Source organism: Bos javanicus, chromosome 9 (assembly GCF_032452875.1).
Source record: "Bos javanicus breed banteng chromosome 9, ARS-OSU_banteng_1.0, whole genome shotgun sequence".
In the NCBI taxonomy this organism is placed as follows: Eukaryota; Metazoa; Chordata; class Mammalia; order Artiodactyla; family Bovidae; genus Bos; species Bos javanicus.
The window spans coordinates 85,988,487-86,005,727 of record NC_083876.1 but is presented as its reverse complement, the minus strand read 5'-3'; the positions used below and the strand labels follow the sequence as shown (position 1 = coordinate 86,005,727).

Below are 17,241 nucleotides of genomic sequence, written 5' to 3'. Positions count from 1 at the left end.
AAATGACCCAATCAAAAAATGGGCCAAAGAACTAAATAGACATTTCTCCAAAGAAGACATACAGATGGCTAAAAAACACATGAAAAGATGCTCAACATCACTCATTATCAGAGAAATGCAAATCAAAACCACTATGAGGTACCATTTCATGCCAGTCAGAATGGCTGCGATCCAAAAGTCTACAAGCAATAAATGCTGGACAGGGTGTGGAGAAAAGGGAACCCTCTTACACTGTTGGTGGGAATGCAAACTAGTACAGCCACTATGGAGAACAGTGTGGAGATTTTTTAAAAAACTGGAAATAGAACTGCCATACGACCCAGCAATCCCACTGCTGGGCATACACACTGAGGAAACCAGAATTGAAAGAGACACGTGTACCCCAATGTTCATCACAGCACTGTTTATAATAGCCAGGACATGGAAGCAACCTAGATGTCCATCAGCAGATGAATGGATAAGAAACTGTGGTACATATATACAATGGAGTATTACTCAGCCATTAAAAAGAATACATTTGAATCAGTTCTAATGAGGTGGATGAAACTGGAGCCTATTATACAGAGTGAAGTAAGCCAGAAAGAAAAATACTAATACAGTATACTAACGCATACATATGGAATTTAGAAAGATGGTAACGACAACCCTGTATGCGAGACAGTAAAAGAGACACAGATGTATAGAACAGTCTTCTGGACTCTGTGGGAGAGGGAGGGAGGGGATGATTTGGGAGAATGGCATTAAAACATGTGTAATATCATATAAGAAATGAATTGCCAGTCCAGGTTCGATGCTGGATACAGGAAGCTTGGGGCTGGTGCACTGGGATGACCCAGAGAGATGGTATGGGGAGGGAGGTGAGAGGGGGGTTCAGGATGGGGAACACGTGTACACCCGTGGCAGATGCATGTTGATGTATGGCAAAACCAATATAATATTGTAAAGTAAAAAAAATAAATAAATAAAAAGTAAAAGTAAAAAAAAAAAAATAAACGAACTACAATAATATACAGCCAATATTTTATAACAACTTTAAATGGAGTATAATCTACAAAAATACTGATTCACCATGTTGTACACCTAAAACTAATATAAGACTGTAAATGAACTGTACTTCAACAACAACAAAAATAACAGGTCAAACCACAGGATAAATAAAAGTGGCAAGGAGCCAAAGCAATAAAATTTTGGGGGGAAAAAAAGGAAAGAAATGTGTGTGTTTTTAAAGCAAAAACCCTACCTCCCTTCTCCACATGTGGATGCATGTGCTGAAGAAAACAGTAAAGTGCATGTGGATCCTTACCTCAAACCTCATCCTGAGTAAGGATTCAAAATCACCTTTCCCTTTCCTGGGCCATGAAAGTTACAAGGGGGGCACTCTCTCTGTCGGTTAGCTTTAGGGATGGGTTAGGGTTAACGCGATTGTTTCCTATGCTGCTCTATCTTGTTTGCTGATTAAACCACAGTTCCTTTAGGCCTAAACAAGATTAGCTGAACCACAAATATTTTCCTGGTGATACTATATGCAGGTGTAGTTAAGAGCCAGCCTTTTGTTTTGCTTATAATAAACTACCTCTGAAAGTAAAACAAAGTGAATGGCTACAGATTACGTTAACCAGCCCACAATGAATGGGCAGAATGAGTGAATCAATATTATTATATAAACATTTATCCCACTTGACATAACAGATACAGATCAAGCCCATGGCATGGTTTTACAGCTCCATTAGAATGCAAAAATACATAATCTGAGCAAAGAAGGAATATTTTAGAGTAAAGCCAAACACAGACTACAGACCTACCGAGATCCCTCCCACTACTCCCCAACCCCACCTGAAGAAACTATTCCACTTACGGGGAAATTATTTTTTTAATATCTGGGTAAAATATAGCAGGTGTTGTGATGAATCTTTTTCATATATGGTAAAGAAAAGAACTTCTTAAACCAAACTGCAGAGTTTTGTTGTTGTTGTTAATATTTAGTTGCTAAGTCATGTTCTACTTTTTTTTGACCACGTGGATTGTAGCCCACCAGGCTCCTCTGTCCATGGGATTTTCTAGGCAAGGTTACCATTTCCTTCTCCATAGAGTTTTGAGTCCTGCCTAAAACCTAACCTTTAAGAAAACATGTTCACACTGAGACCAAGAAGTCCAATGAAGAGGCACTTTGTGTCACAAATCAGAAGGACATCCATGCCCTGTGTGCTCTCCTGAGCAAGGCACCCTTCAAAGTTAGCCAGCAAGGAAGTCTCACTGCCTCTTCCCTGAGCTCACAATGAAGGTGCACCATTTATACCAGGAGCCAGCGACATCCTCTTATCATTAGCACTCCTCCACTTGGCTCACACCTCCAACCCAGCCCTGACACTCTCAAATATTTCCTATAACACCTTCGTAATGCTTTGAGATTTCTTTTTTTCCATTAAAAAAAATAAAGTATTAAAATCTGCTTTACAAAAAATTAGCGAAATGATTCATTGCAATTTGACCAGAAACAGAAGTCAAAAAATTCCTGATGCACTGCTCTGCATCAACAACCAGTGTCCTGTAATCCTTAAAAGCAACAGGATCAGAATTTAGGAAGACTGACAGCTTTTTCTAAAGATGTGGAAAAGACCAAGCAGCCTGCAAAGAGAACTGTGGGTCTGAGCACTCAGGGACAAGCCCAGAAGGAAGTTTATAAAGGACCAAGGATGCCCATGGCAATGTAGAGAAAATGGTAAAAACAGATGGAATAAGGGCCCCTGATCTCCACGCTTTATTAATTCTTCCAGGTATTCATGGGCCTCAAACGAAACCCTTTCCACACAAAGTTTCTGTGAATTCATCAGATGCTCTGAACACAGCACCAGCAGCCAGTTCTTTCTGGGTCCAGCCAGAGAAGGGTAATGTTTTGGCTCTGCATCCAGAGCAATCATTCTGCGAATTGAATCTTCAGCCACTGGGTCTTGCCTCCCAGCAGTTTATCAGTATTTCTGCTTAGAAGTGGGGGAACATTGGCTTTGAAAAAGTGTCATCTGTACGATCATCAAATACAAGACTGACAATAACTTATAAGAGGATTCTGTACCTCTGGCCATACCACTCCAGAATTTTTTAACTCAAAAAAAAAAAAAAGCAACTTCCTTTCCTGTATGACTCAGGGAACTCAACCTGGGTTTCAGTAACAACCTAGAGGGGTGGAATCGGGAGGGAGGTGGAAGGGATGTTCAAGTGGGAGGGAACATGGATAAACCTATGGCTGATTCAAGTTGATGTTTGGTAGAAATCAACACAATCCTATAAAGCAATTATCCTTTGATTAAAAACAAATAAATTTTAAAAAAGAAAAAAAATGCAACTTCCTTATAAGTAAAATTTTGTCAAAGGGGATGGAAGAGTATGATACTCTTGCAATTCAAATAATACAGCTATTAGAAGAAAAACTTTGTCACCTGTTCTTCAAGCACAAGATATATAAGAAACTTAAAGGTATTCAGAGTCAAGAGAAGATTCTTAAAAAATGTAGACAATGACTCAGAGTTTTCTAGAACAGCATTTATTTGATATTCAAAGTATAGTTGCAATCATAATAGACGTGAAATTATTTCCATTAAGACAGCATCAAACAACCCATTTGATGGTTGTTTGTAATTAATCATTACTACAGTTGATACTATAATAAACATATCTATAGCTAGATCTTTAACCACATCTACAATTACTTCCTTAAGATAAATTCCCTAAAGGATATCTGGATCAAACGGTATACAAAAATTTACCCCTAGGAAGTAGTTTTGTGAATTTACTTTCCCAACAGCTGTGTTTAAGTCTTCCTACTTGGATGACATTAATTTTTGAATTAAGAGCTAGTTAAAACAAAAGATAGTTAAAGCAATGCTGCTTCAAATACTAGATTTTCCCCCCTCACCTATTTTAACAATAGATCTCAAAAAATGTAGAAAGAAATTAAGCCATAAAATTTCCCACAAAATTGAAAACACCAGCTACACAAGCCTTAAATGGGTCTTAGTCTCAAGCATGAGTTCAGGCGGTATTGGACAGTAACTGAGTCACAGGCTGACGACAGAAAAGGGCAGACGGGAGGCAGCTGACATCCAGATGGCCTCTCACGGTCCCTTTTGGAGGATTTTCCAAAGCTGTCTTGATCCTTCAATCAGAACCGGTAGGGAGACCAAGCAGTTTCCACACTCCAGGCCCAGGGGACTCCTGAGTCTTGTTGGACACAGAAGCTCAGGTCCTGTAGTTAGCAGGAAGGCCTGCAAGCCGTCACCACCAGCACGGGATCAGCTCTGGACTGAGTGACAGTTTCTGGCTTTTTTCAGTTTAAGAAACTCAATACAACCTGAATCATTTTGGTCTGCAGAGTGCCCAGGTGCAGTAACTGAAGCAGAGAAAATATTTTTTAAATCCCACTAAGAGAAAACAGATTATTCTCCAGTTCATCTTCTGCAATTAATCCCAATGTCCTGAAATTTTACAGTATTTGGTTGGTGTGGAGGAGAGCCTGGATTTTCTCTTTTGAGCCACATGGTGACCCTCCCGCCCATTGCCCTTCTTCCCAGACATCATCTACCCACTTCCTTGAAGGACCATGCAAACTATTTGCTCTTGCATGCTGCCTTCCAGTATCAGAGTCCATTAGATTCACTATTAGAGGACGGTGTTCCCATCTGCTTTGTTTTTTGGCCATTCCACATGTGGCATCTTAGTTCTTTGACCAGGGATCAATCCAACTCGCAATTCCTGAATTGTGAGTGTGGAGTCTTAACCACTGGATCACCAGGGAAATCCAAAGGTGTTCCCATTTGAACATCCAAAGTACCCTATAAGCTTAGCCACTGCATCATACATCCTGTCATATGAATCTTTAGTATTGACTTACTCATTTTTTTAATAATCTTTTCTCAAGCTTTGTGCTAATGAATACAAGTGCCCATCTAACACATGAGACTGTCAAGACAAAAAAAAAAAAGGGCTAGACTCCAGGATCTTGATATGGAATTCCTGGGTTCACATTTCCCTTTAGTATCACTTAAGACAGAAGAGCAAGAGGAAGGATATACTATTTCCATCCCAAGAAAAACAGAAAATCTAGGATAAGTAGTCTTAAGACCCAGGACAACAGGAGCGTTGTATTTAAATGTGTTTCTCCTCAGGCTTTATGATCAGAACTGCTGCCAGCCTTGATAGTACAGAGTAGGCCCTGTCCCCCCGCCAACACACAAACAGAGGGAGCAAAGGAGTGGAAACACTGACTTCGAGTGGCATTTCTATAACCCAACACAGAATTGATGCTTTTGAACTGTGGTGTTGGAGAAGACTCTTGAGAATCTCTTGGACTGCGAGGAGCTCCAACCAGTCAATGCTAAAGGAAACCAGTACTGAATATTCATTGGAAAGACTGATGCTGAAGCTGAAACTCCAATCCTTTGGCCACCTGATGCAAAGAGCTGACTCATTGGAAAAGACCCTGATGCTGGGAAAGATTGAAGGTGGGAGGAGAAGGGGACGACAGAGGATGAGATGATTGGATGGCATCACCGACTCAATGGACATGAGTTTGAGTAAGCTCCAGGAGTTGGTGATGGACAGAGAGGCCTGGCGTGCTGCAGTCCATGGGGTCGTAATGTCCAGCCATTGCCAAATGTCTCCTAGGGAATAAAATCACTGCTGTTGAGAACCACTGCCTCGGAGTGAGTCAGAACACTGGAACTGAAAGAGCATTCAACTGACCCAGGCTTCCGTCTAGATTCAGCAGTTAGTTGACTGTAGAACCTGGTTACAGAGGTCCAGTTAAAGCATCTGTTTTTGCTGACTCTGAGGCAGAGATCTACATGCTTTCAGGCACAACCTATGAGACATAAGGGGAGCAGGACCGGGCAGAGGAAGAAGGTCAACTACAATGCAGCTGCAACAGAGACCTCAGCGAGTTAGCACAAAGTTGGGGGGGGGGGCGGCTCTGGAACTGGGATGGCTCTTCAGAGCTGCGCCAAACTGAGGCAAGGGGATCAAGCCTTTACACCCCCATGCCAACAAGGCATTGGATGGGTGCTGTCCCCCAGGAAGACAGGCAGAACCTTGGGTGAGGAGCTTGGCTTCAGCCTGGCCTTGTGCTGAAGCACTGAGGGGCGGCAGCACTGGGAGGCACACCGCAGCTCCACGACAGTGTCCAAAACATGGGGGAGATTCACCAGATATGAACACATACGTGGAGGGGAGTAAGAGTAGGGACCTCAGAATCAGATTAGAGAGCCAGAGACCCCAGTTCCCCATGTGCATGCTGATCTATGTCCATCTAAATCACTGGTCTCTTCTTCAAGCCCTATGGTCTCCACCATTGCAGTCGGTCAGATAGTGATGGATAACTCTGTACCACTCACTGTTAGGTACTGGAGATACACAGTGTATATGCGTGCTTAGTCGCTCAATCGTGTTCATGTTCAAGTCTTTGTGACCCCCTGGATGGTAGCCTACCAGGCTCCACTGCCCAAGGAATTTTCCAGGCAAGAATACTGCAGCAGGTTGCCGTTTGCTATTCCAGGGGGTCTTCCCAACCCAGGGATCCCACCTGCATCTCTTGCACCTCCTGCATTGGCAAGTGGTTTCTTTACCACTGTGCCACGTGGGAACCCCTGTAGACACACAGTAGGAAACAAAATAATCTCTACTCATCAGGACATGTCATTCTAGCAGAAAGGTATAGAAGTACAAGTGAGATTAGCACCGATAAAGTGACCTAAAACAATTGCCAAATCTGCCCGGAGAGGCTGCAGCCAAAGGAACAGTGAACAAATCACTATAAGCAGCTAACGTCTGAAATCACTTTAAGGAAAAACGTGATAATAATGTGCACTTATTGTTTTCAGAGAAAGATAAGTGCTAAAAGAATCAGCTTCTCCAGAGAAAAACAAGGAGCTGAAAATTGAAAAATATCCTGAAATCATGATGACTAAGAAAAAATAACGTTTGGCGTTTAGCTCTCGTGTGATCTTTATTTTATGAATTTTCATATGGAGATATTTTCAGTGTTACATTATCTTCTATTAATTCAATGATCAAAAAATTCATTTTTTTTAAAAGAGTGCACATGTGTGCGTGATCTGTAAAAGAGATCTAGATCCATGCTACTCAAATGTATGGTACAAAAGGGAAGGGAAGGCACGGGGCTCTGAAAAGTGTGAGTTGCTCAGTTGTGTCTGACTCTTTAGAGTCTGACCCCATAGACTGTAGTCACCAGGTTCCTCTGTCCATGGGATTTCCCAGCAAGAAAACTGGAGTGGGTTGCCATTTCCTTCTCCAGGGGATCTTCCTGACGCAGGGACTGAACTTGGATCTCTTGCATTGCAGGCAGATTCTTTACCATCTGAACCACCAGAGTGCACGGCTGGGCTCTGAAATTCTGCATAAATATGCTGACATTTTTTTCTAATATGTGTGCGTGCATCACCCAATTTTGCTATGAGGCTTTAGCCCAAACTCCAATGCAACTGAAAATTTCCATGTACTAGTCTCTCATGCTAAGTGTCTTCCATCAATAAAGGAAACATATAATCTCTTTCTTATTCAGAAACTGATTAGCTATTTTGGGTGGTGATGTTGATAAAGGAATAACCAAAGAGTGTAAAACTGTAGTGTTTATGCTCCTAGGAAACATTACTTTTGGAAAAACACACACACACAGCTGTTAGCTTCAATAACACTTCATTGATAGTCACCCCGGATATTATTTGTCAAAAATTTCAAGCTGCTAACTCTAAAGGGGAAAAAAATGCATATTCAAACTGAGCCAAAAAAAATACTTTTATACACATTTTCATTAGAAGGGGGAAACTGTAAAACCTTGCAACACAATAAAGTTAATATTGTGCTGTCAAAAAAAAAAAAAAGGATGGTCCAATAGTACATTCTTTTAAATGCAGATTCTAATTCAATGCACTTGGTGAGGGCTTGAGAGTCTGACTTTCTACTAAGCTCACAGGTGAGCTCATGCTGCTGATTTGCAGACTACAAGTTGAGGAGCAAGTTTCTAGATCATTCAGCTCAAATGACTATTAAAGTTCAGGTGAAGAAATAACTGAGCATCCTAGAAAGAAAAAGGAATGTGGAAACAATACTGCACCAAGAATCTGGTAGCTTAAATTCTGCTGTGTTAGCAGCAAAGTGAACTGTAATTAAAACTTTCAGCAAACCAGAGATATTCCCTCTCATATTTAAACACTGGATCTAAGACAATGTAGACATTTGCTGGTGGGCTCAGGTAGTTACACTGACTTTGAATATATTATTTACAATATAAATACCACAAAACAAGACTTGAATAATATTACTCCGTGTGAAAATGGGCTAGCCCTTAACCACAGCACTTCCCTGAACTGAACTGGCATTCACAACTCTTGCCTTCAAATGTCACAGCTTAGCCCTTAAGTGAAAATCATTTTCTTACAGACATCATGTCGATGAGAGTTATGAAACATTTTTTTAAAAGGAGTAAGAGTTGGTCCTAAAATTAAACAAAGGCTGTTAAGGCCAAAAGGAGTTGAGCTTCTCTTGACAGTTTTATTCTAAGGCCTGGCATCATTCAAGAATCTTATCATTTTTTAAAGAGACCGTAAGACGTGTTATAAATCAACATCTTGGATCATATTTTTTATCACAGTCCTCCAGATTGGATGCATCAGACAATTAATATAAGGATGATGAGTGATCTTTGGGAATAGTCCAATTGTATGGACATGAGCAAAACTTTGGGGAAAGAAAAATAGCATAATAAGAGCATTTTAAAAAGGAAATCCTGATGTATTTTAGTTGGGCTTCCCTTGTAGCTCAGTTAGTAAAGAATCTGCCTGCAATACAGGAGATCTAGGTTCAATTACTGGGTCGGGAAGATCCCCTGGAGAAGGAAATGGCAACCAACTCCAGTATTCTTGCGTGGAGAATCCCATGAACAGAGGAGCCTGGCAGGTTACATACAGTCCATGGGGTTGCAAGAGTCATGTCTGACTCAGTGACTAAACCACCACCACCAATGTATTTTAGTTATCTTTTCATATAATAACTCTTCTTCAAAGTGACTCATATCTCTAATATTTAGACAGTCACTGACATTTGTCTTGATTAATTAATAAAACTAAATACATATACATATGTGTATTTTAGTTTAAACATCTATTATTAAAACTTAACTAAAACTCAAGAAGGTTAAACGATTAAAGTATGACCTAATGAGAAGAATGGAGAAGGAAATGGCAACCCACTACAGTACTCTTGCCTAGAAAATTCCATGGATGGAGGAGCCTGGTGGGCTGCAGTCCATGGGGTCACGAGGAGTTGGACACGACTGAGCGAATTCATGAATGACAAGAAATTACTCAAAAAGATTTACCATGTAATGTGAGCGATTTTGATTATAATTTTTAACAGCATTATCACTACTTAAATTACCAAGATTTGTGATGGCAGAACTTATCTAAGCAAAAAAAATCTTAAGATTGGGTTCTAGTTGTATTATGGGGAAAAATTGGCGTTTTTTTTTTTGTCTGAATAGTGCAAAATAACATAATTCTTATTGAATTCTATTTCCCAAAAATTCTCATGAAAAGAGAATTCTATAATTCTACTTTCCTACATCCCACATCAGTTCCTCAATTCATATATTTTTTTTATACTCAATGATAGAGAATAAGTAACGAGTGTTTTATAAACTACTGCTAAAAAAGTGTATGGTTTAGGACATCCAGTTAGAGTCAGTTATCTTCCTGTATTTTTCTACAACCCTTTCCAGTGTTTATGTGCTGGTCATGAGATATACAGCAATATCTGGAATTCTCATCCAAAGGATTATGTTCAATAACACTTTGATATTAAGGATATTTTATTGTAATTCTTTTAACTACAAATATATTTACAATACCTCTATTATCCAAAATATTCAAATAATAAGAATTCCATGTTCTTTGACCTTTCTGAATAAATTGAAGTTTATTGGTCATTCTGATGATACATAATTTCAATAAAGACAAATGAGTATAGTACTTAAATCTTTGAAAAATTATTTTCATATACACTGCTTTACTAAATCCCCACAATAATCTTTCAGATGAGCATTATAATAACCTCACTTTTAGATCCAAGGGGTCCCATAAAGAGATCATGTAGTTCTCAATTCACCTAGCTAGTGGGTAGTAAAATCAAGATTCAAACCTAGATCTTCACGGATCTTCTCAAGATGTACTTCCTCTCTGAGATAACATAAAGGGAAGTGTGACATAGACTATAAAAGATAAAGGTCTAAGTCTTCCAAATGTTGCTTAGTTGCTAAGTCACATCTGACTCAGAATAACCCCATGGTCCATCAGACTGTAGCCTGCCAGGTTCCTCTGTCCATGGGAAGAATACTGGAATGGGTTGCCATTTCCTCCTCCAGGGGATCTTACCAACCCAGGGATCAAACCTGTATCTCCTGCATTGGCAGGCAGATTCTTTACCACTGAGCCACCTGGCAAGCCCAAGTCTTCTTAATGCCTGAATGCATGCGTGCTCTTCACAGTTAAATAGTCCAAGGCCATGTTCTGCTGTTACTGGGTCTTCCTTACTTCATTTCCACTGCCAAGATATTTTAAGGTGACTGGATAAAACTCAACTTGCTCGTACCACCGTCTGTGGATTCTACCTGACTTGATGCACTATCACTTTCCATTCATTCATTCAGCGTATATTTACTGGGCTTCTACTATATGGCAAGCACTGTGCTTTGAGTTTTTCCAGTGGTTCAGTGGCTATACACACAACACAAACAGCCAATGTCTATATACTCTCTCACTTGCTCTTTCCAAAGGCATATTCTGACTTCAACTAAGTCTATGATCTTCTGACTAATCTGGATACAAACTAAGCTAGGATTTGCTAGACATGGCTCTGCATTTTGGGAGTCAGCACCTAATATGGGACACAGATCACTCACTAGTGGAATATGAGCAGATTTTAGATGATATATGGGTGGGTAAACATTACCTAGACTTTAAATAGGGAGGATGTTATTGTTTTTACAATTCTCTTTCAACTTTTCTGATCGCACAAGAAAGGCATAGTTTGGGGCTAGAATAAGTAACATCTCTACCAGATAGTCTCTTTGTTAGCAGAAAGACAGGTTCAGGCTCAGAACCTTGAACAGGTAACTAAGTGTATCTAGTTAAAATTAGAATCTTTTCATTGCATTATTTTCAGTGTTACTGTTTTGTTTTGTTTTTTTTTCACAGCAAGTGGAACTGGTTGTTATATTTCCACATAGAATGTGAGATAAAGTTTCTTTTACAAATTATTTACATATAGAAGTCAGTCCTTGATGGTGGGTGGGGGTACTTGATATCACATGAATTATAAAAGTGGCTCAAAATTTGCTGACATTTGGGAAAAACTCATGGTGCGAGGCGGGGCCGCAGAAAGCAGTGGGTTGATCACCAGTAGTCAAGCTCCAGGCCAAGTTGTGTGCCTCTGAACCTGGCAGCCTCATCACCTTCATTGGTAAATGTGAGGTTGAAATGGATCTGTAAGGCAATGTTTCTGTCCCCAGTCCCCTATGCGTATAATAGGCTCCGTTGGGCAGGGTGAGTCTTCGTTGTTACAATGATGGCGGAGTAGTAACTGGAAGATTAAAAAGAAATGTGGGCTTTTTCAAAGTTCTCCAAGCTTTTCCAGTGGTTCAGTGGCTATACACACAACATAAACAGCCAAGTACTCCCAAGCACATGCTCTTTGTCATGCTAAGAACATGCTTGGAAGTTGAGAGTCACAGGACAAGACAATCACTAAGGCCTCAGTGGAAACAGTGACAGACTTTATTTTGAGGGGTCCAAAATCACTGCAGATGATGACTACAGCCATGAAAGTAAAAGACACTTGCTCTTTGGAAGAAAAGCTATGACCAACTTCAGTTTAGTTCAGTTCAGTCGCTCAATCATGTCCTACTCTTTGTGACCCTATGGACTGCAGCACGCCAGGCCTCCCTGTCCATCACCAACTCTGGAGTTTACTCAAAATCATGTCCACTGAGTCAGTGATGCCATCCAACCATCTCATTTTCTATTGTCCCCTTCTCCTCCCACTTTCAGTCTTTCTCAGCATGAAGGTCTTTCTTTTCAAATGAGTCAGTTCTTTGCATCAGGTGGCCAAAGTCTTTGTCGCTCAGCTTTCATTATAGTCCACCTCTCACATATATACATGACAACTGGAAAAACCAAAACCATAGCTCAAAAAAAAAATTTTTTTTTTAAAAATCAACTGAGCCACAAGGGAAGCCCATGACCAAACTAGACAGCATATTAAAAAGCAGAGACATTACTTTGTCAACAAAGGTCTGTCTAGTCAAAGCTATGGTTTTTCCATCTAGTCAAAGCTATAGCTTTAAAAAAAGAAAAAACCAGCTGAGCCACAAGGGAAGCCCATGACCAACCTAGAGAGCATATTAAAAAGCAGAGACATGACTTTGCCATCAAAGGTCCATCTAGATGGTCAAAGCTATGGTTTTTCAGTAGTCATGTATGGATGTGAGATTTGGACTATAAAGAAAGCTGAGCCCCGAAGAATTGATGCTTTTGAACTGTGGTATTGGAAAAGACTCTTGAGAGTCCCTTGGACAGCAAGGAGACCCAACCAGTCCATCCTAAAGGAAATCAATCCTGAATATTCATTGGAAGGACTGATGCTGAAGCTGAAACTCCAATCCTTTGGGCACCTGATGTGAAGAACTGACTCACTGGAAAAGAAACTGATGCTGGGAAAGATTGACAGCAGCAGGAGAAGGGGATGACAGAGGATGAGATGATTGGATGGCATCACCGACTCAGTGGACATGAGTCCATTGAGTAAACTCCAGAAGTTGGTTATGGACAGGGAGGCCTGGCATGCTGCAGTCCATGGGGGTCACAAAGAGTCGGACATGACTGAGTGACTGAACTGAACTGACAGTCAGCTCTAGAACTCTAAGAAGCTCTAATTGTACATACGTTACTGCTAAAATATCAACAAAACACTCCTACTTAAGAGACATGTGTGTATATATACATGTATCTGCATATGTACAGTGTATTATAAACATAACAGTAACTCACTAATGCATACCTCCGTGTCTGGAGACTTCTCATATCTGAAATAAACCAGAGAATCAGTAATAAAGTTGCCAAAATAAACATCATAAAGTCTTCCTGCTAGAGTTCATATCCCCTCCAAGAACTCCATGCAACCGTGGTTGAAAGAGGTAGCTAACAACATGGGAGTGAACGGGATCGGAATATAACGAAATATGCCACTTTGCAAAAAGAATTCTTTTTGAGCTGAAGGCAGCTGAAAAACAGCAGATATCAGAGGAGCTCTCTGCCCCAGCTCTCTGTCTAAAAGAAGGGCACAAATTTCCCTCTGTAAAGGTGACACAAAGTTTTACTTTAAAAGGTGTCCTCATCTCTTGTACCAGGAAGAGGAGAATGTCTTGAAGACAACTCTTACTACCAGAGATGACTGAGTCTACATAACAAACCTTACTGAACAACTATTATCATCCCTACATTTTCTAATCTCCTTTCCACAATTTACCCCCTTGGATGCCCAAATCCCCACTTCCTTTGTCTGCTCACTTCTCTTCAATTTATCACCCTGTGTTAAAACAGCATAGAAGTCCCAAGTCTAATCACCTCTTTGGGGTTTTGACTTCTCTTCAATGAAGCCCCCGTGCACATAAAAATGTTAAAATTTGTATGCCTGTTAATATGTTGCCAGGTTAATCCACTGTCCTTTTAGAATCTAAAAGGACAGAGCAGGAGGAAACAATATTGGAGAGAGATTAAAGGTAAATAGAATGAAATAGGGCCTCTTTCCTGTAGGGCTTAGGGAGGCCTTTAATGTATTAAAATTCGTTGTGAATCTCCAAAGAGAATAATTCACTGTTTCCTAAACTTATTTAACCAAAGACCCTCTTTTATCTCAAAGCCATATTTATATTTCCGGTGAGGATCACACCTACTCTCCTGTCCTTCAATCATCTCCTCTACAGTGTTGGAGATTTCCTTCAAAACATCCAGGGAGGAACTTACAGGGGAAACTAATGTTAAGGAGATTTTCTTGAAAACACCCGAAAAGTCTAAAAGGATAGTCTGAAAGAGTTGGAGTGATAATTGAATATTACATAATATTTCTCCTCGTGTCTATTTCATTCCCTTGATGAAATGGTGAGTGTGTGAAATCCACACTTGAAAATTAGGACAGAAATGCTGAGTATGGAAGTCCAAGTTTCAGCATGATGTTTCTGAAATAATGAGGAATTTTCCAAGAGGTTTTAGGTAGTACTTTCTGGTTGAAGGGGAAAAAGAAAAATGTTCCACAAAAAAACATTCTTTGGTGAAGTCAAGGCTTATTCACTCAGCAGAAAGAGAAAGACGTCCACATGGGCCCTGGTGAGGACGGCCACACTGGGCCTGGGGGCTAGGGCCAGGCCTTACAGAACAGGGGACAGGGGCTGGGTTTCCATGCCTACCACATAGAGAACAGAGAGAAAGACGTGGAAGACAAGCTGCAGCCAGGGCATTCTGGATAGGACGGTGCAGACAAGCCATGGGCAGTGCCAGAGAGGACCAGATCTCTGGCTCCAGGCCACACCCCAGCATGATTAGCTTTCTAATCCTCCTAAGTTGCCCCAAGCCTCTGAGCTTTGGTCCTTAAGTCAACTCATTTTCAGTGATGAAATCTTGTGTGCCTGCAGACCACAGGTGTGCTGGAAGGACCTGGAAAGGACTGGTCAGGACTCAGACCTGTGACCTGTGACCCTAGGACAATCCTCCTGCTAGGCCCCCACCATGGAATTGGGATTCTTGCAGGACCATGGTCCACACTCTGTACAAGGTGGTCTGGGAGGAGGGGCTAGGGCTGAAAGAAAGCCCAGGTTCCATTCACCAAGCCGTGGTACCTGCATCCTCCTTGAGGAGTGGCACCCTTTTAGAATCAGTCCCAAGTGGATCCTCCTTCATGAAAGCACACTCTATCCATCCACCTGCAATTCAGGAGACATGGGTTCCATCCCTAGGTCAGGAAGATCCCCTGGAGAAAGGAACGGTTATGCACTCCAGTATTCTTTTCTGGACAATTCCATGGACAGAGGAGACCGGAGGGCTACAGTCCATGGAGTTGCAGAGTCAGACAAGACTGAGCAACTAACACTTTCATTTAAAAAGAAAAGTAAGGTGCTACAAAAGCCATTTTCTTCTCCAGGGGATCTTTCTGACCCAGGGGCTGAACCCGGGTCTCCTGCATTGAAGGCAGATTCTTTACCATCTGAGCCACCTGGGAAGCCCAAACCTATCAAAATCACATAATTCAATCAAATTTTATTTATTTAATCAGAGTTATCCCTCAGGCTCAGGCATCTAAAACACAGCTGAAAACAGGAGCTAAATAAATAAACAAAAAGGGCTTCTGATGAGCTAATGGCCTAAAGCCTAGGGGATTAAAGATCATGAATAATCCTCATTTGTTCATTAAATACAGTCTTCATTAAGTGCTGGTAACTGAGCCAGGGCACTGTGTGCAGATAAAATGACAACAAAACCAGACATGGTTCCTGCCTGCAGGGAAGAAGACATCACGCGTGTGTTTAGAGTTCTACTGAGAGCTAGTCCCCTTGGTTTACAAACAACTCCACTCGGTTCTGTTGTTGTCTAAAGCCGCTGCCTATTAGACGCAGCAAGTCAACAGTGGGCAAAGAGCTGCTCGTGGCAGCCACCTGCAAGCAAGGCCAAACATCAAGGCCTGACAAGGCAGGAGACAACAGAACTACAAGAGTTCACAAAGCTAAGCAGACCAAGGGTGGATGTGGCGAGGACAGCCGGTCCCACCCGCCTTGACAGATCAGACAGCACAGCTGACACCCAGCTGCTCTTCATACTCGAGGCCTTAGCAATGACTGTGAGACATTAACAAAAATCAAACAATGAATAACAGTTCCATGTGAGAAGAAAAGAATGTGTAATATATCTTAGAGAGATTTCCATCAACACAGTTAAAGAATAGAAGCAGTGTGATGGCTCAAGATGCACCACATTTCAGAAAACACTGTTAACTCTTCTATCCTGGCATTCCAGATAATGAAGGCTTTCCCCCACTTTTGATTTCAAGTATGTCTTTGCAAAATGCTCAATTCCAACTCCTAAGGCTCGTTAAACTTTGTTTCACTTTACAACTAACCACGTGCACAGAAGAATGAGATGACTCTGCTAAAACTGGTCATCACAACAAAACAGCTCTAATTCCAAGTTCCAGAAATTACGTCACTGACCACACTCCCACCCTCAAAAATCCACCACAAACACTTTTGCTGAGAAAAGGGTTGAACACATTGGAAAATGTAAGCTAATGGTCATTTTTTTTTTTTAATTTGTAAGAAGATTCACTAAATGCCTGAAAGACCAGAGAGCACATCTCTGCTGGAAAGCAGGACGGGAGACCTGAAGTCAATGTCACAATTGCCCTGGCCCAGAAGAGCATCATGCTGGGATTTAAACATAAGATCTGCCCAGAGAAAGACAAACACTGTATGTTATCACCTATATGTGGACTCTAAAAAAAACCAAAATGAATGAATGAATATAGCAAAACAGAAACAGACCCACAGATACAGACCACAAATTAATGGAGGGGAGGTAGGGGGAGGGGCAAGATAGGGGTAGGGGATTAAGAAAGGGATAAAATAAACTACAAGGATATATTGTACAGCACAGGGAATTTGACTAATATTTTATAATAACTTTAAATATGAAGTGTGGAAGACTCGGGGACAAATGCTCCAAATGAGATCTAACAACCTTGCAGATAGAAATGTTTAATTCTTTGCTCTTAATCCAGGGTGTAACTCAGATCAATGACAGGCTTGGGGAGGTAGAGATGAGTAGAGAAGCAGCGAGGGGAGGAAGGGGAAGATGGATGAAGGAAAGGAGTTTTCTGTGCCTCCCTGGCAAGCAGATGTGAGGACAGGACATAGCACAATGTGCAGTTGTGCTCTCAAGCACCAAGACTTTGCAACAGCTTCTGGTGTCCAGGCGTGTTTCCTCCCTTCAGAAACCTTCGAACCCACTATGGGATTCACTTCCACCCATGGCGGGGAGGTATGCACTGTCTCGACAGAATTCTAAGCATTAGAACAGCATGGATTACCCTCTACCCTGATGGTCTTCAAACTTTTGTGCTCACATGCCCTAGCAC

General features: G+C 41.1%; 1 protein-coding gene across 3 annotated transcripts in view; it reads right to left on the bottom strand.

The window, feature by feature from the left end:
* UST (uronyl 2-sulfotransferase) overlaps window positions 1-17,241 on the bottom strand; it is a 317,796-nt gene that overhangs the window by 271,248 nt on the left and 29,307 nt on the right. The gene's annotated exons all lie outside the window — the stretch shown is intronic.